General features: G+C 31.6%; 1 protein-coding gene across 7 annotated transcripts in view; it reads left to right on the forward strand.

The window, feature by feature from the left end:
- Window positions 1–22,563, forward strand: part of LOC142333781 (uncharacterized) — a 187,546-nt gene that overhangs the window by 159,346 nt on the left and 5,637 nt on the right. For 5 of the 7 annotated variants that reach the window (XM_075381304.1, XM_075381326.1, XM_075381319.1 and 2 more), the window contains one exon: window positions 11,130–11,213. The gene's annotated coding sequence lies outside the window, so the exon portion shown is untranslated. Of the gene's footprint in view, window positions 1–11,129; window positions 11,214–13,911; window positions 14,172–22,563 lie in introns of all 7 variants that reach the window. The other 2 variants (XM_075381313.1, XM_075381342.1) reach the window with 1 other exon arrangement.

The following is a 22,563-nucleotide window of genomic DNA, read 5'->3' on the forward strand; positions in this document are numbered from 1 at the left end:
GTATTAATCTGTAGAATTTTTATATATTACAGCACTGAAATATGTAATAATATGAGGTACTGTGTCTCATCCGATTTTTAGCCCGTTACAAACAATTAATTGATTATTATTATTATACGTACAACGAGAAATATAATCTGATTTAAAAATCACTTTTATTATCGGTAAAAATTATAAATATTTTTGGGCAAAGCTTAAAAATGTTATAAAAACTTTCGTGATTTGTTCAAATATCATACGTACTGTAAAAGTTATTGAGAACTTGAAAAATGTTAATAAAAAGATCTTTCTGGACATGGTGCTTTTTCGAGATAGGTTGGCCAGATTTGGTTTGATTAATTCAGGCTTGTGTCCGGAGTATAGGGCCATTGATGATGCGTGCCATGTCTTACATGTCTGCCCCAGGTACGAAGCTGAACGTACCAAAGTAACTAGAGAGTTTGCGAGGGTCAGTTCTGGTTTTGACCTGCAAGTTAATAAGGAAATGGAACATAGCTGCTGGTTTCCGTAGATTTCTTAGCCTTGCGGAGAATGGCGGAAGTAGTCTGATGCTGTTATAGATGTAAAGAATGGCAATCCGGATGGCTAGTGGCCCGCCTGAGTGCTTACTTCGCCAAGTAAGGCTTTTGGCATTGAGCTCCGATTAGCTGAAATATTCGCTAGTAGGATGAAATGGATTTAAGGAGAATTCTGTTGGAAATTCGGTGTGGGAGGGTGTACGCATTATTGTCGCTCCCGAAAGTGGACTAGAAAGGAGATAATTAGGGTATATTTTCATTAGAGGCTTAATAGATTTGTGAATCTCTCTCTTAATTTTTAAGTAAATCAAAAGACTTTGTATAAATTGAATTGTAGGACAAAATTGTCGTTGTCGCGATCAACACTTGTTTTGTCGGTATGAGGATAGTATTTTTGGTCTTTAAAAACTCAGTGAAGTAATGCTTTGAGTGCATAGTCTAATTGAAGTTATATATAAGAAGAGTTTTTTTTGAGAAAACTTCGATGTTAGATGAAGGTGCGGGGAGAACGCGCTTCAACGAATCGGTTAATTGAATAGTTGAGGGTTGTAAGTTACGGGTCTACGGTGGTTGGTAGAGGCAATACGAAGTTGATAGGAGGTTGTGTAAATACACTGATAGAAATGTCTGCCGAGGCATTTGCATCGGTGGCATTCTGACAGAGGCCAAAGTGATGACTGTGTTGTTATAAGTTTAGAGGCTAAAAGACGACCTCCGGTAAAGCCCATCAAAACTAGGAATGGAGTGGGTGGTGTGGCGTGGAGACCGGGATTATCACAAGGCGGGGTTATCTTTCCCTACGGAGGTCGAATGATAATAAAAGAAAAAGTAATATATTTATTGTGTGTTTTCCAAATATATCGTCTTCGGAATTATGTAACAAACTTAGTTTTCAACATAATAATGTCTCTTCGAAGTTATTCTCTCTTTTCTGTTTAAAATATCTGAATAATTTCAGTCTTTTAGTTACGGAAGGGGATTAAAAATTAAGAAATATTTTTTTATAAATTTCCGGAAAATTATAGAAATAATTCATCGCTGCTATTTTTAGACGATTGCCCAAAACGTGTGTAATGTATTTTAGGTATATGTAGGTATGTATATTTGTTCCACTGCAGCAGCTAAACGGCTGAACCATTTTAGATGTAAGACCCCGCGTTGGAATCTTTAGATTACTGCGAGAGTGATAGCTGTATAATAATATTATATGTGAGTATATATGTTTAAATAAATTTAAAAAAATTGAAAACGAAATTATACTATATACAAAATTGTCACCCCCACGCTCTTTAATTATCCCATAAAAAAAGAGCAATGTTGGCAGTCGTGTTTTTTAATTTTTAATATTTATCTCTTGTTACACAATTATAAAGAAATGAAAAATATTAAAAAATAATGCACCTGAAGAGTCTTTCGAAATCGATGTAAGAAATCTACGAGTTAAATAGCTAAATAATAAATACATTTTTGAATAATTAAGAGAAAATTAATCTTTTTCTGTGTATACAAATAGGGCCACATACAGATTGTATGTATAACAGTCCGCTTATAGTTAGCGGATTTATTCCCATGTTGTAAAACAAAACTACAAATCATCAAAAAAGAAAATTTCTTTATGATAGATCTTAGTATTAACGAACGCCGATATTCTATACCAGGTGGATTCGCTCTTAATCTCTCAGGCATCTTCAATACAGTTTGATCGGTATAATATCATTATTTACATGTTGCAACAAAGAATTAAGTGCAACGGAAACAGGATATGGATACTGGGTACAAATACAAGTGTTCTGTTTGTTATCGCTATAATATAAATTATCATGATCCATGTGTAAATTAGAATATAAATGTTTTTTACTTTTGAATTCAATTACGATCAGTTAGATTATGATAAAAAAATTCGTTGTTTTTTCTTAAAAATGTTTTTGTCAAAATATTATTCTACGTTCTGTTTTTTTACGACATGTAATACTTTAATCAGACAACTTTCTGATTTTTATGTAATGTTTTTGTTTAGGTTTTATTTTATTTTTGTTTAGTTATTCATTTATTTTATTTCTTCTTTTTTTTTATACGTTGGTGTAAGATAATAATAATAATAATAATAATAAAAAATATGAGTATTCTTCTTCATTTACATAAATAAAAAAGGACTGGTATACACATATTGTCGTGTAAGTGTATATATATATATATATATATATATATATATATTCAACATTCTTTTCATGTATTTTTTAAATTCTTATTTTCCAAATACAGTGATCTTACTCTAGGAACCAATACTCCTATGGATACGGTGATCTTTGTTGGTTGGATTTCAATTAACCACACATTTCAGGAATGGTCGACCTGAGACTGTACAAGACCACACTTTATTTACAATCATACATATCGTCCTCCGAAGTAATACCTTACGGTGGTTTCGGAGGCTAAACAGCAAAAGGAAAGGAACCAATATACCGTTTTTATTATTGTAATATTAGATTTTTTATTTATTTAATAAACTATTGATATAGACCGCGCACACGCCCAATAATTTACGGAGTTATGCTTTTTTGTTTTACTTACACGGACGAATAAATAATGCGCAATTATTTGACTGAATATTGAAATAAGCAAAAACTTTTGCTGCAATTTGAATATAATAGGATTTTATATACCAATACAATCACGATTTATTTGATTTAATTTATTCCTCTGACAAAAATCGTCCTCCAAAAATGATTGAGGCAATTATCTTTTATTGTATCTTACTACGTATTAGTAAATACATAATGAACATTTATCAACAATAATATGACGTCCAATGGAGTTTTAATTAGTTAATATATAAATATACAATGCTTGTTCATTGCTGTGCGGGTGGTAAAAAATACCTGCACAACCTCATGTTCTTAGAAGAAAGAAGGCGTTTTATTTGTTTTTTATTCTTCTAATTATTTATTTTTTTAAATAATTATTAAATATATGTTTTTTATCGTTTGCTTGTTTAAAGTAGGCGTTAAGTACGCATGACTGAATAATATTTCCTTGTTACCTTTTTTTATTTATAACCGAATTAATTGGTTTAATTTCATATATTACGAATTGGATGAATGAAACACCCTTTGTATGACTTCTTTTTTAATAAGTTATAACTTTTAATTATGAAGGCTACGAAAAATGAACGGGACTTTCCATATGTTTCCCACTTCCACTTAGGGCTTAACATATATTATTTGTTCAGTGATCTCTTGGGGTCTGATAAACTCGATTTAGATTACCATATTATAATAAACCCATAATAATATTCCGGTGCCTCCGGAATAGTCGTTCATTTCCAGCGATGAAAAATAAGATCTTTCTCAAGCAACTATGAATCGTCTGTTCCAAGAGGAGCTATTAGAATAGCAAATTATATGTCTTTTTCAGACTGTCCTGGGAATTTATATCGATTAAATGTATATTGTTCTACTACATTTTGTTATAAAATGATTATTAATGAACGATTATATAAATGATAAATGATTTAAAATACCGGGTGATTCAAAAAAGACTTCACAAATTTAAAAGCATATGAACATTTATTTAGATGACTTTTAGATCCGGTTGAGATCTCATTTCATAGCAAAACACATTAAATTTTGACTCACGTAGTTCATTAGTACCGAGCTCGGCCACCAGCGTTGTTAAAAATTGATACATTTATCGGCGCGGAACGTACTCGCTGTATGTTTTGGTTTAACTATTTGCAGTTAACGTAATTTTGGCGGACCGCCTAGAAGTCCGAAATTTTCTTGATACTCCTGTACTTCGAGATTGGAATTGATGTAAACTTGAAATACGACATGAATGTTCACTGTACCGTTAAAAAAATTTTTTTTTTTCTTACTCGACCTAAAGCGGAGAAAATGATCGGGTGAAACCCTATTTTTTAAAACCAGCGTAGTATTTCGCTCCAATTGAATGAGATCAACATTACAATTAGTAAGGAATATTTATTCCAATACATGGAGTAATATTTCCCTTTAAACTATTTCATTCCAGAAGGTTTAAACGGGATTAAAAATTAAAATATTCTATGAATTAGAATAATTTCCTAAGTCTGTTGTGGTAGAAGCGTGAAATTCAACAAAATATTAACTCCAACAAGATACAAAAACATTTCGAGATCTCATTCAAAACTGTTCAAGGAATCTTGAAACTGGATTCACATAGATTTTATAGAAATTTAACCGTTTAACTATGATAAATGCTAAAATCTAGTTCTGAAAATAACTTCATAATAAACATTTGAAAAAATTAAGTTCCTTTTTTAACATCTCTAAAAAGGAGAATCAGGATAAGTAAGATTACCTTATTCCACTGATAAATAACTTGGGAAACGGAATAGTTATTCACACAGTTAATTCAAAGATATGATTTAAAACTTATTTGATTATTAAAAAATTATTATTACTGTAATAACAAAATGTCTTCTTCTTAACTATCAAAAGGCAAAAATAACGAATAAAAAAAGAGAAAAATTTAGGATAGAATTTTCGAATGAAGAACATAATATTCGTTTATTATTATGAAAAGGAAAGGCTAACTCAATTATTACTTACATTTTCATTCAACGAACATCTAAATAACTGAAATATGACATAATTTTTCCCAAAGGAGATTTTTAGGAAAGTAAGCCAAAATAAGGATTGTTAATTAATGGAGTTAAAAAAGAGATTTCTAAGGTTAAATACTCAGTATTTTTCGGTGTAAAGTAAGAGTACTTAAACTATTCGTTTATATTTTTAAATCAGCTCTTCACTTCGTACTCTGCTTTTTATTTTTTACTTTTTATTTCGTACTATAAGTTACATGTTTAAAGTAGTTTAGTTTTTTACTTTGATAAATAGTTATTGCCATCTACCTACCCATTTTATTTCTTTAAATCAAAACCTTATTCGTTGTCAATCGTGTGGTCGTTTGATAAATATTTCTTGAAAATCGGCGCAGTAGCTTTGGATGTAAGAAACAAACATATTACTTAAACCCGTAATTTTCTGATGTAGTCCGGTTATTCGTGAGTTAATTTGTATTTGTTTCTTCATGGTTATTTTTTATTTAATTTATTTATCTTTAATGAATTTGTTTAAGTTATATTATATATTTTTTAACATACATATTTTACTTAACAAAAATATTATACGAAAATCGTGTTTCAACGAAAGAAATAGAAAGTTTCATTCTTTAGTAATGTAACTTACTGCACTTTCTAGATCAGAAAAATATATTATATTTTCTAAATTAATTACGAAATTTTAGTGACTCGATAACAATGAAATTTAGCTCAATAAGATTAGTTATATTTAATTAACTTTTTATAATTAACAATGTAATTTAAAACTTAATGTAATCCACTGTATACCTAAGTAAAAAATCAAGTAAAATGCCAAGGTTACTTTAATAACTACGAGGATTAATCGTGCAATTGATGCAGCCTGCGGTGATGTTAAAACAACTATTATATTTAACAAAAGAGTGGAAATGAATCGGATACTATAAACTTACGAGTTTATCGTAAACTATATTCCATGCGACGAAAGCAAACCTATTTTAAGAGGTAATATTTTACAACATTCTATGATAAAAAAAGAATATTTCAAATTAAAGCGTACATTTCCGTTAATTCATGTTTGTTAAAAAGTAAACTTAACTTAATAATTAGTTTACTTAATATTAATTAAGTGTACTTAATACTTAAGCTTATACAGTGTTAGCGCCTAGCGGTATCTTATTTTATCTCTCTTTTTCTTTTTTTTTAATAATAAAATTTATAAAAAGTTTATGCAAAACTGAACTTCAGAAAATACCTTTTTTTTTTCATCAAAAAAATATCGATTTTTTTTAACATTAATAAAATTTCATGTTTCTGCCAAAAGTATTGTTAAAAAATTAGTGAACGTGAAGAATAATCTATACCCCATTAACTCGACTTTTGACATATTTATTTGTTTATCCAAATTTAAAGTTTGAAACGTTATTAAAATTTTATATAAAAACAGGTTTAATTTTGTTTTGTTTTGTTTTTTATTTATTTATTTATTTAAATACTACTACAAATTATGCCAATTTGTATTAATTAGGCACATTCAAAAAAAAATCTGCTATTTTATCTCTGCGTAAAAACAAGAAATTTTTTTTCCCATTAACAGTATATTTTACGAATATTTATTAGTCGTGTAGTTTGATAAAATCAAGTTTCTTTGTATCCTGGTCAGGTATGGCATTTTCATACACGCTACAAATCATTCATCTCATCCTCTGAAGCAATATCTATCGGTGGTCCCGGACTTTAAAAAAAAAAAAAAAGAAAGTTTGTTTGTATTATAACCCACCGGGTTGCATGCAGATCAGTATGGCTTCCCAATTGGACGCTCAGCGCTGGACGCCGTTGGGAGAGTTCTGAGGATTGCGAAGCCAGCGGTTGCAGGGACATGGCGGATCAAGAGGATTGGGGCAGTTATTTTCTTGGATATTCGAAATGCCTTTAACAAAGTTCCGTGGCAAGTGATGTTTCGCGAATTACGGGACAGGCAAATCCCGTCGTACCTAAGAAGAGTAATACAGGAGTATTTCAGAGACAGGTACGTGATCGGAAATTCTGAGGAGGGAGAAGAAAAGTTCCCTGTCGAAAGGGATATCCCTCAGAGGTCAGTCTTGGGTCCAGCTTTGTGGAACATAGCATTCGATGGATTATTACGACAGGAGTATCCGGAGGGGTTCATACCAGTGGCGTTTGCAGATGACCTGGCTTTGGTGTTAGTCAGTAAAACCGAAGACGAGCTGATGGCTGTGGTGGAGGAGGCGGTGGATTAGGTGAGGGGATGGCTGACCACTAATGGACTGAGGATGGCAGATGATAAAGTGAAGGTAGTTGTCATGACTGGACACCGGAGATTGAGTCCTCTTCGATTCCGGGTGGGTAAAAGTTTTGCGTACCCCAGCCCGGCGGCGAAGTATCTGGGGATTTGGATGGATGGTCACAGGGCTTTCTCCATTCATGTTGAGGAAGCTGTCAGAAAGGGCGAGCGGGTAGTCCAAGCCCTGACAAGGTTGATGAGCAATATGGGTGGCCCCAGGACAACGAAGAGGAGGCTACTGTCCAATGTATACTCTTCAATAGTGCTCTATGGGGCGTCTATTTGGGTTGGTGCCCTTCATAGAGCACGCAACAGAAGGAGGTTGTTGAGCCAACAACGACGACTCAGTCTGCGGGTTATCGCAGGGTACCGCACGATAGGTACAGAAGCGGCGTCAGTCATAGCTGGTGTACCACCGATTGATCGATCTGCAGGCCAGGATGAAACATTTTATTGCTTCGGGGAGTGAGAGGAAAGTGGCTGTCGATGAGATGTTCAGAGCTTGGAACGACAGGTGGAATGCGGCGGAGACTGGACGGGGGACACACTGGCTGACATCAGGAGCTGGGTAAAGCGGAATCACGGTGATACCAATTACGAGCTCACTCAGTTTCTGTCAGGGCACGGATGCTTTAAAGATTACCTGTACCGTATGAGTAGGAGTACCACGAGATGCTGCTATGATTGTGGGAAGCAGGATACGGCAGAACACGTGTTTTCATGCACGAGGTGGAGAGACTTGAGGGCTGCCATGATGAGCCACGGCGCAGTAAACGTGGATAATGTAATAAGTGTGATGTTGAGTGACAGAGATGCTTGGACGAGTGTGGGGACTGCGGTGTCAGCCATAATTAGAAACAAGGCAGTGGTGGAGAGGGGCAGGCAGACTGGAATACCGCAGTTGACCTGAGGCGGAGAGACCGATGCCGGATGGCTATGGGCGGCCAGCCTTAGGGGGTGAGCGGTGGGGGCTCCTCGGAGTCGACGTTCGCCGATGATCCCCTGGGAAGGTCGCTCTGGCTATTCTAATTCGGTGACAGGAGCACCCGGGTGGTTGTGCAGGGGCTGTCTACATACCATGTGGATTAGGTCTGTCTCCTGCGTGACTAGAGGGAGAGGTTTTTTAGCGGGTGAGAGCCCCGCACTTGCCGTTCGAGAGGGCCTGGCGGCGGCTGGCAGAGCTCTTTCCTCCTATAAAAAAAAATAAAAAACCCACCGGGTTGTTCTAGTGGTGAACGCGTCTTCCCAGATCATCTGATTTCCAGCGTTCCAGCGTTGAGAGAGTTCCAGCGTTCAACTCCTAGTAAAGGCAGTAACTTTTATACAAATTTGAATATTGGATCTTGGATACCGTTGTTCTTTGGTGGTTGGGTTTCAATTAACTACACATCTCAGGAATGCTCGAACTGAGACTCTACAAGAGTACACCATCCTCTGAAGTAATACCTGACGGTGATTCCCGGAGGCTAAACAGGAAAAAGGTTTCTTGTACTGCCGGTCTCCGTGGTGCGAGTGGTAGCGCCTCGGCTTTTCATCCGGAGCTCATGGGTTTGAATCCCGGTCATACATGGCATTTTCACACGCTACAAGAATTGTCATTCATTTCATCCTCTGAAGTAATACCTAAAGGTGATCTCGGAGGTTAAAAAAAAAGTTTCTTTGTATTTATATAATATTTTAGTAATTCCTACAAATTTACTTGTTAACAAATTTTTGAAAATCTTTTATTTGGTGAGGAAATGAATTTTTACTTTCCCGGGGAAAGTACAGTGATCATGTCAAAAATGGGTTGTTGGGTGTTTTTTGCAAATCTTTACGTTTTAGGGTACGTGTGCGTGTCGCATTGCTTTCGGCCTTATATCTTACGATTGACCAAATTGATTTGCTTCAAATTTGGCTCAAATATTTCTTTATTTGGGACATTGATGATATTAATTTTTTTCAAAATTCATTAAGGAGCTGGTGGACATAGGGAAAAATTTCGATTTTCTTCGAAGGCATTTTAGAAAAAAATTTATTTAGCATTTTTTTTACCTACAGTATATAAATACGTAAATAATCCAAAAAATCAAACAAAAATCAACCCTCACCTTTTAAACATATGTTTTTTGTTCTTTTGTTTTATCTGCTTTTGATTTAAATATTTTTCAGAAAATTTTGAAAGTTTAAACTTCGTAAATAGAACTATCAAACAAGTCTTCAATTTTTTTTAAATTGTAGACTCCGTATCTAAAATCAGAAAAGTTTTTGAAAATTTTATTTTTCTTATTTTAGCATTTATTGAAGGGAGTATTAGTATTAGAGAAAACTTTACTTAAGCAAATTTGTTAATCGTAACATATATATATATATATATATATATATATATGAATACTTTTAGGAAAATCTTTCTTTAAGTTTATTCCTCACCTCTAAAAATAAAAAAGGAAAAGCTGACAACACAATTTTGTAGGACTTTCTCGTCACGCGACTTACACACACAATTAAGTACATCAGTGTTACACTAACGCTCCTTGTGGTGACAGGGCAGTATACCCACGTAGCCACTAGTTTTGAGCATTTTTTGGGTGGGGTGCCATTTTGCAAAAAAAAGTTTTTTCAGATATTATTTTTTAATTGTTAACAAGTGTATCTAAGAGAAAAAAAGACCTTAATTAGGCAAAATTTCGAGATACTGAGGGCGACCTTTCTCTACAGCCTCACCTCCTTGACTTTTTAAGTTGAAAATTTAATGGCATCATTGGTCCATATGTAGAAGGAATCCGACCAAGTTTGGTCAAAATTGGCCAAATAATTCTGGAGATAAAAGGTGTGAGACATGAAACACAAACACACACGCGCGCGCGCGTAATAAGAATATACGGAAAATTTCCATCCGATTTTTTGGGCTCCTTGCGTATCAAAACGTCAAGATCCGGTGAAAACCGCATATGACCAAATTGGACCGATTACAATACTTTTCTTTCTACAGCTTTCCTTTCTAGATGGGAAAGTAATATATATCCTGTTTTTTTGGCATGTAACTTTTAATTTTTATTAATAATAGCCGGGAAATCAACTTTTTTTTATCAATCGGTTTATAAAATGAAATTGTTTAAAAATATTAATAGTAATGTTTTAGTACAGAGACTTTTAAGTAAATTGGAATTGCGGAAGAGTTTATTTTCTGAATATAAAATACCGAATTTTATGTGTAAATAAGAGTAATTTTAAATTATATTTTGGTTACATATAATGTTCCAGTTGAACATTTCCATATTTAATCAGTTTGTTATTGCATACTGAATCAGAAGTATAAACTAATATTGCTAAGGATACAACAAGGTCATTTCACACTCATTCCCTCTCTTATTTCTTTACCTTTTCCTTTCACTCAATTTATCTGCGAGCCTTTAGCACATTTAATATTGGGTAGTTACTGATAATACAGTTTTTTATGTTTACTTCATATTCTTCTTTTTTTTCGAATGATTCTTTTCTGTATTTGTAAGTTAATTAATAATAACTCGATGGAATCAAAATTCTCATCCATTGTATCGATAAAGAGAAAAAGCAATCGAGGGAAATTGTACACACACACACACGCGCGCGCGCGCACTATATATATATATAAAGTAAAAAATTACAATTTATTTTAACAATTTTTTTTAAATGCTCTCCTTTAATATACTCGTATATTATTAATGTTTGATAAAGTTGACAATTTTTGTATTTTTTTTTTTTGCAGAAAGGGTTCAGGCTGTATCGGTAACACGGAATGTCGAGGAGGTCGACATAGGCTGATCTGTGCTGCACTGTCATCCCTTCTACGGTAAGAATATAGATGTTAATAAAGTGAAAGAAACACCTGTGTTTTATAAATGTACAATATTCCTTATTTGATAATTTCACTATAAAGGCTTTCTTTAATTAAAAAAATGTGTATTTTGAAATCATATTTTATATGCATTACGAATGTGCACGAATGTAAACTACATGAATACAAGCAAGTATATGCTTTCATTTTGTTACTTTCTCTTGGTTAAATGCATGTATGCTGCAGAGAGTAATTTTTTTTTAATAAAAAAAAAAGTTAAAGTAAATTTCATTTCGTTTTAATTAAACGAATAAAAATAGTTATTTTATGACATTAATAACAAACACTACCTAATTTTTTGTAATGCCCTACATCCATTAGCAATTTTGAAAATAGATTAATAAAAACGTTTATTTTACCTTCTGAAAAATTACCTTTTTTTAAATTGCTTTTCTTTTATAGAAAAAAGAATTTTATAAATCCCATTTTCCATTTAGTATCTCGTGTATTATTAGGTAGATTTCATAAGAAAGATACCTATTGTAATGGGTATCATGATTTGACTTCCGGAAAATTTTGACTTAACTTCGCGTTTCACGTCCCCAAAACCTTCGTCAGTTCAAAAGTTTATATATACATATATATATATATGTATGTATATGAAAGTGAAATATATATATATATATATCACTTTATTGTGGACATGATAACTGCCGTAATTCTGCACCAATTACTTTCAAATTAAATATAACGATCCAAAATCTCAGCCGAATTTGTTAATGGGCAAAACTGGACCATGGGGTTGGAAATGGGGGGGCTTTTTCGAGAAAATAAAATATCGGTATAACTTTCTTATTAAGTAAAATATCGAACTCGTTTAAAGTTCCTATTATTCTTTAGATAAGGGCCTAAAACTTATGTAAGTAAAGTCTTTTGAAGTCACCAACCATTGGCCCAGGGAGTGGAAAAAATTGGGATTTGAAAACAAACAATCATACCTCCCTTAATAGGCACATTATCCAATCGGTTTAAAGTAGCTGTTAGCCATCTCAACATTACCTAAAACATTTCTATGAATCAATTTTTGTTATGACCAATTTTTATAGCAAGGGATGACCAAAATGTTGCTGGAATTGTAAGAAGATGGGGCTTGTTGTATGTTAAACAAGTGAAACTTTTTTTCAGATGCACTCATTGTCGTATTGAGTAAATTTGAAGTTTTTCTTAACTTTAAGGTGGAAATCTTTTTTATCCTCTACTTAGCTCAAGTGAAATCTACCTCCGCCTTCCAGCGTGCCAAAAGGAATTTTTTTTTTAATTGTCTTGCATTGTGTAACTGACAGTATTTCAATACTCTCAGTTGCATTTGTATGTTGCATTTCAAATTTTAACTATTTAAAACTCAACATAACCATTTGTTTATTCAAATACAGTATGGTGATTAATTCCATAATTTTAAGCATAGAAAATTATTTTGATGTACCGGTAACCAGTTAACATTGATGATAAAATGATATTTAAATGATTTGTTGCAAAGATAAAAATCTCATTACACTTAGTTATCTTGGTTAAGAAGAAAAAAATAAGTTAAGAAGAAAAAGATCTTTGTACAAATAGCTTGAGGAATGGGTATTTGGATGATCTGTTGAAAATTTGTAAAGATCATGAAAAATTTTGTTATAGAAATAAATGATTAATGATGTGAGTTTCAGATGTTAACAGATTTGAATGGTCAAAATGATTCTGATGAGAACTGTTTTTCTGATTCTTTTTTCAATGATCAATTAGGTTTAGGTAATAGTGTTTTTATAATACTCAGTTTTTCCAGAATAAAACTTAGTATCCAGAAGGGCATGTTAATGGCAAATTTTTTATGCAACAAAAACTCCATTTGGAAGGTGTTTCTAGGGGCCAGTGTAGTAAATTAACTAGAATTTTGGATGAATGTTTCCTCTCTATACAAATACAGGGATTTGTTTATCCTGGGCCAAGACCAGTAATATTTTTGATTCTATCAGGAGTCATGAACTGTGACATTTGAGGTCTAATGATATTTTTGTTTTTGTGTTAGTAATGATTTCACACCCTTTTCTGGATGAAGAGAGCATTACTCATTTTAGTGAGGTTTGGGAGAACTTAGTACTGAATAGCATTGATGTAAACTGTATTGTAGCTCCCATACCTTATAGATATGATCTGCTGCATAATTCTAAGATAAATAACCAAGACCGCAAATATTGAAATATATTTGAAATATATTTTTTAATTTAAGTCAATTATATAATTCCAAATTGTTTTTGTGGACAACTGAATGCTGGTTTCAGAGAAGACATGGAGTGCATTTAAATTTGTTAGGGAAAAGAATGATAGCCAGGAAAGAATTTGTGTTGTGTAGTCATGAAAATTGTTGTAATAGTGGATTGATGCAAGAAATGTCTAACGGTAATATTTGTATAGCAAACTAAATTTACAGTGAAGGTGATAAACATTTCCTTAATAATACTCTTTATACTGTTATAAATTAATATGATGAAGTGAAATAGGCTTTGATATATCCGTCCTTGGTGCAGCTGGGTCAGTGTTTGATTTAATTGAGTGATCACCTTTGGTTGTTTTCAGGCACATTTCTGAAGAGGGTAAAAATAACAGAAATAAACTTTTTGATGTATTAGAATTTGACTGTGATATGTTTATGGATTTTTTTCTGAACTAGGGTCTCAAGGGTGAGGTTGAGCTAACCTAACATATCTTTGATGCTGGCCTCCGTGGTGCGAGTGGTAGCGTCTCGGCCTTTCACCTGGAAGACCCGGGTTTGAATTCCAGTCAGGCATGGCATTTTCACACATGCTATAAATCATTCATCTCATCCTCTGAAGAATGCCTGACGGTGGATCCAGAGGTTAAAAAATAAACAAAAAACATATCTTTGATGACACTGTGATAAATTGTGATTCCAATTATTGTAATTTCAAGGTCGGTTTGCATGCTCAAGACACGTCTAACAATTTTGAAAGTAATTATCATCAGTTAGTCTGTAGTAAAATAATTAATAACTTCCATTGTTCATTTTAATTCTCAAGGTTTTAATGATAAATTTAGTGATATCGAGAAGTTTTACTTGGATACAAGCCTGATATGTTGTGTTTAATTGAGCAATTTCTCAATGAGGCCAAAAATATGTTGTATGTTTTACAACTATATGTACTTGCTAGCTCCTACCATTAGAAGTGAAATGTAAAGAGTGCCTGTTCTATTCTGGTTAAGACTCAACTTGAGTTTGATTTTATTGAGCTGGGTGATTTATGCATTGATTAAGAGTCTGAAATCTGTGCGATTTATCTTATATGTGAAAATATCATTGTAATCTCAATTTATCGTTTGACTGCTGGTGCTTGATGTTTTTCAATTAGATTTGTGTTTGACTGATCTTATAAAAAAAAAAGGACTATTGCTGATATTGTCGAAAGTACAGGTCTTAATATTGATTTCAATCAACTACCTAAGATACTAGACTTATGTGCTACTTGCTGAGGTCCTTTAACTTACACCAGCCTTGCTCCCACCAGAGAAAAGTCTTACCTTGATTACATTATTACTGTTTTCCCTAAGTCTAGTTACTGTGTACATGTTAATCAGTGGTCTTTTTCTGATAATGATCCCATTTTTTGCATCTATCACAAATTTTAGATTTGAGTTGTCTTAACCTAGTCATTTAGGTGGTGGTTCAGTATTTTATTATTTATATTGAGAGAATAAATGTTACTTAATCTCTCTGACTATGAATGAAGTAAATTGGACTTTTCTGCCATGGATGCTGAATTGGCTTGCAAGTCTTTTCTCAGATCTTTCTGGAGCAGAGGGACTTTTTCCAAAAAAAAACCCAAATAAAATGGCTAATAAAAGGAAGACTACAGTCCACCTCTCTACCAACTGAGCTACCAGAGGAATAAAAGGAAGACTGTTAGATGGTATAATGACAAGTTAAAGGACAGTCAAGGATAAAATGATTAGTATTTCAGTCCTATAAAAGTAAGCAGTATGTTTATTTTAAAAATAATTATTTGAAATAGAAAAACTTACAAAGCAGAATAAAAGATAGCCAGCATGGCATATGAAACTTACATCTCTGGTGCTACTAACAAATGTAAAGATGCATGGCAAATGATAAAGAATGAATGTAACTCGCTGCTAAAGTTACTGAAATTGAGATTAGTGCTGATGAGTTCATTTACTATTGCATTGGTCACATTAATCCTCCATTGGGCACATTTTATCTGACAGATAATGGTGCATCATTTTGCTTTGTAGTTTCTAACTGTGAGAAGCAGACAGCTTCCTCCTCCCAATACCTTCCTAATCTCCGTTCTTTTACATCTTAGTTTAGTCTTAGACCTTGAGTTGAGTGCATGTGTCTTTCAGTGAAGGTTTTTTATTTACAGATATATTGTGCCCGTTTGTGTTGCAGTTTTTATCACATTATATCATGTTTTTAAATATATAGCGAATAAAACTTTTTTTGTGTTGTAAATAGTAAATATACATGTTAAGTGGACATTTTTATTTTTTTGTTATCTAAAACATTGTTTTTGTTTAATATGTGTTAGAAAGCTGATTACTCTTTTAGTGTTACTGTTTTTTTGTATCTATAATGGGGTTAGACCGTTTGAATGCTACTAATACCCACCAAGCACAGATTATTCAATGTTTACTGCAGGAAGATGATGGAATCTCTGATGAAAGTTTGGATGAATCTTCAGATAGTGAACACGAAGATGTCATTGAAGAGCAGGAAAGTGATTCAGACAAGTGTCAGGATGGTACTGATGAAGAGACTGAAAATAACAATTATTCTTATTTTCTGGAAAAAAATAAAATTACTAGATGGAAAAAATGAGTCCTACTGAGAACATACAAACCAGAGAACAGAATCTAATTAGCCACTTACCTGGCATTGTTCGAGAAGCTAAAATTGTAAAGTCACCTTTTGAGTTTTGGAATTTCCTAATAACTAATGAAGTATTAGAAGAGTTTTTGCAATGTACAAATCAGTATATTGATTTTATATAACCAAACTTTGCTTGTGAAATAGATTCAAAAAATGTTACTTTATTTGAATTAAAAGCATTTATTGGACTTCTTTATAGGGCAGGAACACTAAGGAGTAATAAACAACGTCTAGAAGAATTATGGGTTAGTGATGGAGATGGTGCTGAAATTTTTCATTTAACAATGAATTTGAAATGTTCTAAATTTATCATTAGATATATAAGATTTGATAAATCCACACATGAAATTTAAGTTCAGTGTGATTGGTTAGCACCAATTAGAAAAATATTCAACCAATTTGTTACCAATTGCCAGAAATGCTACTCACTTTGTGAAAATGTAACCGTAGATGAAAAACTTGAGAGCTTTTCGGGGAGAATTTGCTGGTAAACAATACATTCCATCAAAACCAGCTAAATATGGAGTTAAAATGTATGCTTTAGTAGATGAAAAACTCTACTACACATACAACATGGAAATATATCCAGGGAAGCAGCCAGATTGACCTTATTGTGTCAGTAATAAACCAACTGATGTAAGAAGGTTAGTGAAACCAATACACAAAAGTGGTTGAAATATAACAGCAGGTAACTGGTTTTTGGACATAAAACTTGTGGAAGAACTCAAGAAAGAAAATCTTCCTTTTATTGGAAGTTTAAAAAAAATAAAACACAGATTCCTGTTGAATTTATAAATTTTAAAATTAGACCACTAAACTCAAATATGTTTGGTTTTCATAAGGATTTTAATTGTTCGAAGCCTACATTTTGATGATTCTATTGATGAAAATACTGGTGAATAGTATAACCCTTACATGGTAACATTTTATAATGATAACTAAATCGGGTATAGATGAATTTGACAAGATATGTTTCACATATAATGATGCAAGAAACACTTGTCGTTGACCAATGGTAGCTTTTTATTCCATACTGAATGTAGCTGGTATTAAATGCTCAAATATAACAAGTAGAGATCAAACAGAGATGATCTTACAAAGAATATTTCTTAAAAAAATCTTTCACAAGAATTTATTTCTGAACAATTGAAAATCAGAAGTTGTAAGAGTAGGAATTCCTAGAACCCTTCAGCAAAGTTTGCAGAAGATCTGTCTGTCCACAACACCTGTAGATCATGAAGAACTATCTGAACTATCTACAGTAAACAGAAGGAAACGCTATACACCATGTGCGTTCACTACAAAAATACTCATCTTGCATAAATACCTAGTACTACTTGCATAAATGTAACGACATTTTGTTTAGAACCTGCAGTAATATGTGAAAAGTGCAACTCAAGACAAAAAATGTCTCAATCAATTAATGATTCAGGGAATGATTAAAACATGGTGTTCTTGGTTTAGGAAATTGTATAATTTAGATTTAGTACTCAAATGTATTATTTTGTATTCTGTACCCATAAAAATATAATTAAAGTATTTTTGAAAATAAAGAATAAAAAAGTTATATATATATATATATATATATATTATATAATAATAATACTATATTTATAAAAAAAATTAAAAATATACAAACTATATCATATTTAGACCACGTAGTATTAAGTATCTGTCAGATAGAATGTGCCTGTTCATGTTAGTTTACGTATTGCGCCTGATGAAGGGTTAACATGACTTCTTTCAAGTGTGAAGGTTATGTTAATGGTAATAGTAGGATATTGGCTATTCAAGGGTTCAGATTGGGTAGAGGGATAATTCATGAGTTTGATTGGGAGCTTGTAAATGAAGCTGATGTACACCTATTGGTTATGAAATTTACAAACCCCAGGTCTTCTGTTTATTATAACTTGAATAATAACTTCATTAAAGCAATAATTTTTCTCTATTATTACTCCTTTAACTATGGTAATTAACTTATATTTTACTTCAGGTGTTTTTCCAAGTCCCCCTAAAATTAAGTAAATTTTTAATGAACCAGGCAGCTCTTAGTCTTGTTCCTGTCTTTTCTAAGATCATTGACAGCTTGATCTATGAACAGTTGCTTAGGTACTTTAATGAATATGAGCTTTTATCATCTAATCAGTTTGGTTTTTGCCCTAGTCTACAACTCAGGTTCTGAGATATATCACAGAATTATTAATAGATGCATTTTAAAATAAAAATATGGTATTCCTTACAATTTGTGATATATCAAAAGACTTTGACATAATTTTCCATAAACTTCTTCTTGAAAAGTGATCTGCTTATGGTATATCCAAACATTAATTATGTCTTCAATCACATTTAATAAAAAGAAAGCAAGTATATTAACAGGACTTTATTTGAAGCTGTGGAGGTCATATGTTGTGTCCAACTTGCTTTGTGCTCAATTTTGGGTCCCTTCCTGTTTTTGACCATGGTTAATAATCTGCGTCTTTATCTCAATCCTTCTCCAGTTTTGTGTGCTGATGGTACTTCTCTCATTATTGTTCACCATTGTTTAAGTGAATGAATGCAGGTACAGATGCTATTAAGTGCTAAGAGATGGATTTTCCTCCAGTGGGTTTGTATTAAATAAGAATAATACCCAAGTAATGATGTTTGGTCTGAAGGAAATTGAGAATGATGTTGGTAGTGTTAAACGTCTGGGATTTCATTTGGATCCCGTTCTTACTTTGAAATCACAGTTTTCATTTGTATGCAATAAACTCTCCAGAGTTGGTTTGTTCTAAGGAAGTTGAAATTCAAGAGGCTATTTGTGTATCATATACCTTAGTCTTTTTCAAACACTTGATGTATGATTGGCTTGTCTGGGGGTCAGTCAAATCAAATCATGTTTCTGATATCTTAATCTTAACCAGAAGATGGTTTTGAGAATTATCATGAATAGACTACCAAATGGATGCCATTGTTTGTAGAATTAAAAATTTTAACTGTTTACAATCTTTATATTTTTTATAGTTTATTGGTGGTAAAATGTAATTTGAACAGTTCTGATCAGAGATTAAATGTATATGGGTATAACATAAGAAATAAAAGTAATATCAATGTTCCTTATTACTAATTTAAAGAAGAACAGCTGATCTGTAAGGGTATTAGATTTTTTAATGTTCTTCCTAAGCATGCCAATGAAGATCTTTGAAAAGATTTAAACTAAATGTATTTGACAGGCTTCTTATGAACCCTTTTTATTATTTTAATGAGTATTTTGAATTGACTTAAGTTTACGTAGTTTGTTACTCTTTTCTTTTTGTATGAAATTTTCTATTCTAACAAAATGGTTGGTCAATGTGAATAAATTATTATTATTAAGAACTTTATGTTTAATTTTTCTATAATATTTTTTGATCTTCTATGTAAGTGTACCCATTACTAACTTCTGTGTGATAAGTAAGTCAGTTTAAGAATATCTACCCTATTTGCTTAACTTAATTGTATTTTCTAGTTGTTTAGTATAATGCTGGTATCTTCTATTAGCTTGATGTCAGGAAAGTTCTTTTGTTGGAACACTCCTAAAAGCCATGATAAAATAGGTTAAAAAAAAGAAGACATTATGTAGTTTACAGTAAGCATAATAAATGAAATTCCATGAATATATTTTATTTTGTGGATGTTGGTCAGTATATCTATGTTATGTCTTTCCATTTTTTATAACATTTTACCTAAAAGTGTTGAGGTGTAACTGATATAATGTACTAAATATTTTATTGGATACTCAGATCAAATTTTCTACAAGTTCTGTTTAAAACTTATATGTGTTTGTTACTCATTTAACAATGTTATATTATGCCAAACATAAAAATGTGTTTTCGACCCCAATGTTTTGTCTTTTATCTCAGATTTTTCAAAAAATACTGAGTTGAAAATTTTTCAGCTCAGATTTCATATAAAATCACTATATTCTCTTATTTTGGTCCTAAGAATTAGTCTGGTGTAATTTTGGTGAAATCTTTTGTCAGCCGACACTCACTAACATAACGTTTCTGAATCTGTGTTTAAATGAACTTTCTTCTTTATTTTCACTAGTAGAACATGTAATGAAACTCTTTTACATTCTTCATGAATCACCTGTTGAAATATACATCACAACTATAAAAAAAACAATTTCATTGTAAAAGTGTTAGTAAATCTTCTATGAAAAAAAATATTAAATAAAAAAAAAGGTAAAAAATAAAAATCTCCGAAAAAACACTTACAGTGTGAAGGTACCCCCAAAAAACAATTGTTTGTCATGAATCCAAAAAGAATTCATATTTTTAGAATTACAAAAGTTCACTCATCACAGGACTTTTTCAATTACAACAAAATAAACAGAAAAATGTTTTTCTACTAATAGATGCTATTCTTAACAATTGAGTAGCTTCATTGTTTTTTTGTATTTCTTCTAAAGAAGTTGTTTGTTATATTTTGAACAGCACTGTGGCTAGTGAATTTTTGTAATTTAAAAAATATCAGGTTTTTTTGGATTCTGGACAAACAATCATTTTTTGAGAGATACCTTCACAATGTAAGTGTTTTTTCATGGATTTTTGTATTTTTTACCATTTGATTTTAAATTTTTTTGTCATAAGGAGATTCACTAAACTTTTACATTGAAGTTGTGTTTTTGGTGGTTGTGATATCATTTATTTTGCTTTTTGCTTATTTTGTCATCATGATGTATCTGATAACATAAAATTAATAAAAAGTATGGATCATTTCACTTTTAGATTTTAGTTGTTGAATTTCCCTGCAAAAACACTTATTTCATGTTTATTATTTGTTATTTAATAATTTTTATTATTTCACATATATTATACTATGTATCATATATGTGTTATTTCCATTTAATGATAATTCCATTATCATAAACCAGCCGATCATAATTCAGTTGTAAGTTTACTGTGTTTATCCTTCATCATAATAATACACAAAAAATATGACCTATTATTATTTTTGTTTTTTTTGTCTTCAGTCATTTGACTGGTTTGATGCAGCTCTCCAAGATTCCCTATCTAGTGCTAGTCGTTTCATTTCAGTATACCCTCTACATCCTACATCCCTACCAATTTGTTTTACATATTCCAAACGTGGCCTGACTACACAATTTTTTCCTTCTACCTGTCCTTCCAATATTAAAGCGACTATTCCAGGATGCCTTAGTATGTGGCCTATAAGTGTCTCTTCTTTTAACTATATTTTTTTCCAAATGCTTCTTTCTTCATCTATTTGCCGCAATACCTCTTCATTTATTTATTTATTTTTATTATTTATTTTATTTTTATTATTTATTTATTTTTGTTATTAATTAATAATTATTCTATGTCATTTTATATATATATATATATATATATATATATATATATATATATATATATAAAAATATATTATATATTTGATTTTATATTAATCTTTTTTATATAAATTTTTAATCCTTTTTCTATTATATTTGTTTATGTAATTTATTAAGAAGTTTTTAAATGAACTTTTGATACATCCTAGTACTTTCTGAACCCTGATAGCTTGCACCATGTGATACATGGAGAAATGGAGGTTTCCATTTTTCTTGATATGAAGAGAGTAAAACATGTTATTGTAGCTTGAATCATTAATTAAATATAGATGAAACATATTTATTTTTTATAAGCTAACATAAGTTGGCTTGCTGTTGGAGAAGAATAAAAATGGCGGATTCTTTTTGCGTGATGAGAAATATTAAGAACTTACAAAACATGTCAGTTAATGAATATTTAATAGTTTTGAATAAGAAAAATATATAACAAAGCGGTATTACTGGTTATTTATGTTTTTATAGTGAACAAAAATTTGTGACCTTTCATAAGAACCTATAGCGTTACTATGAATACTTACTTGTCCTTTCCTTGTGTGTTTTTTCAATCTTGTTTTATGGTGGAGATTCACTCGACTCCTAAATGGGAATCTTGATTTATATATATATATATATATATGTATAATAAATTAACAGTTGTAGTGTGATTTCTATAAATTTTAAACGTGTTTTGATTGTTGTCTACTTTGGATACGGTGAAATCTAAGTAATGAGAGTTATCTGTTATATTCATATTAAACAGTAAACTGTAAATTGGGTTACAGTTTGTTTTTAATGCCACATTCTTATGGATTGCATAAGTTTTGCGGCCTTGCGTCTTAAATATTAATTGCCCAGAAACATTCGATCCAATCCTGGGAAATGATAAGGAAATTTTAGACCGGTTGTAGTTATTTCATAAGGCTGTCCATTTTATACACATATTTGATTTATTGTAGTGTGTATCGGCTCTTCATGCTAGTTGCCATGCAATAGTTGAAGTTTTTTAATTCTGTGATATAATAAAATATAAAATAAAATTTGATATTTGTTTGTTTATTGCAACATGT

This window comes from Lycorma delicatula, chromosome 1 (genome assembly GCF_047948215.1).
Source record: "Lycorma delicatula isolate Av1 chromosome 1, ASM4794821v1, whole genome shotgun sequence".
NCBI classification, from domain to species: Eukaryota; Metazoa; Arthropoda; class Insecta; order Hemiptera; family Fulgoridae; genus Lycorma; species Lycorma delicatula.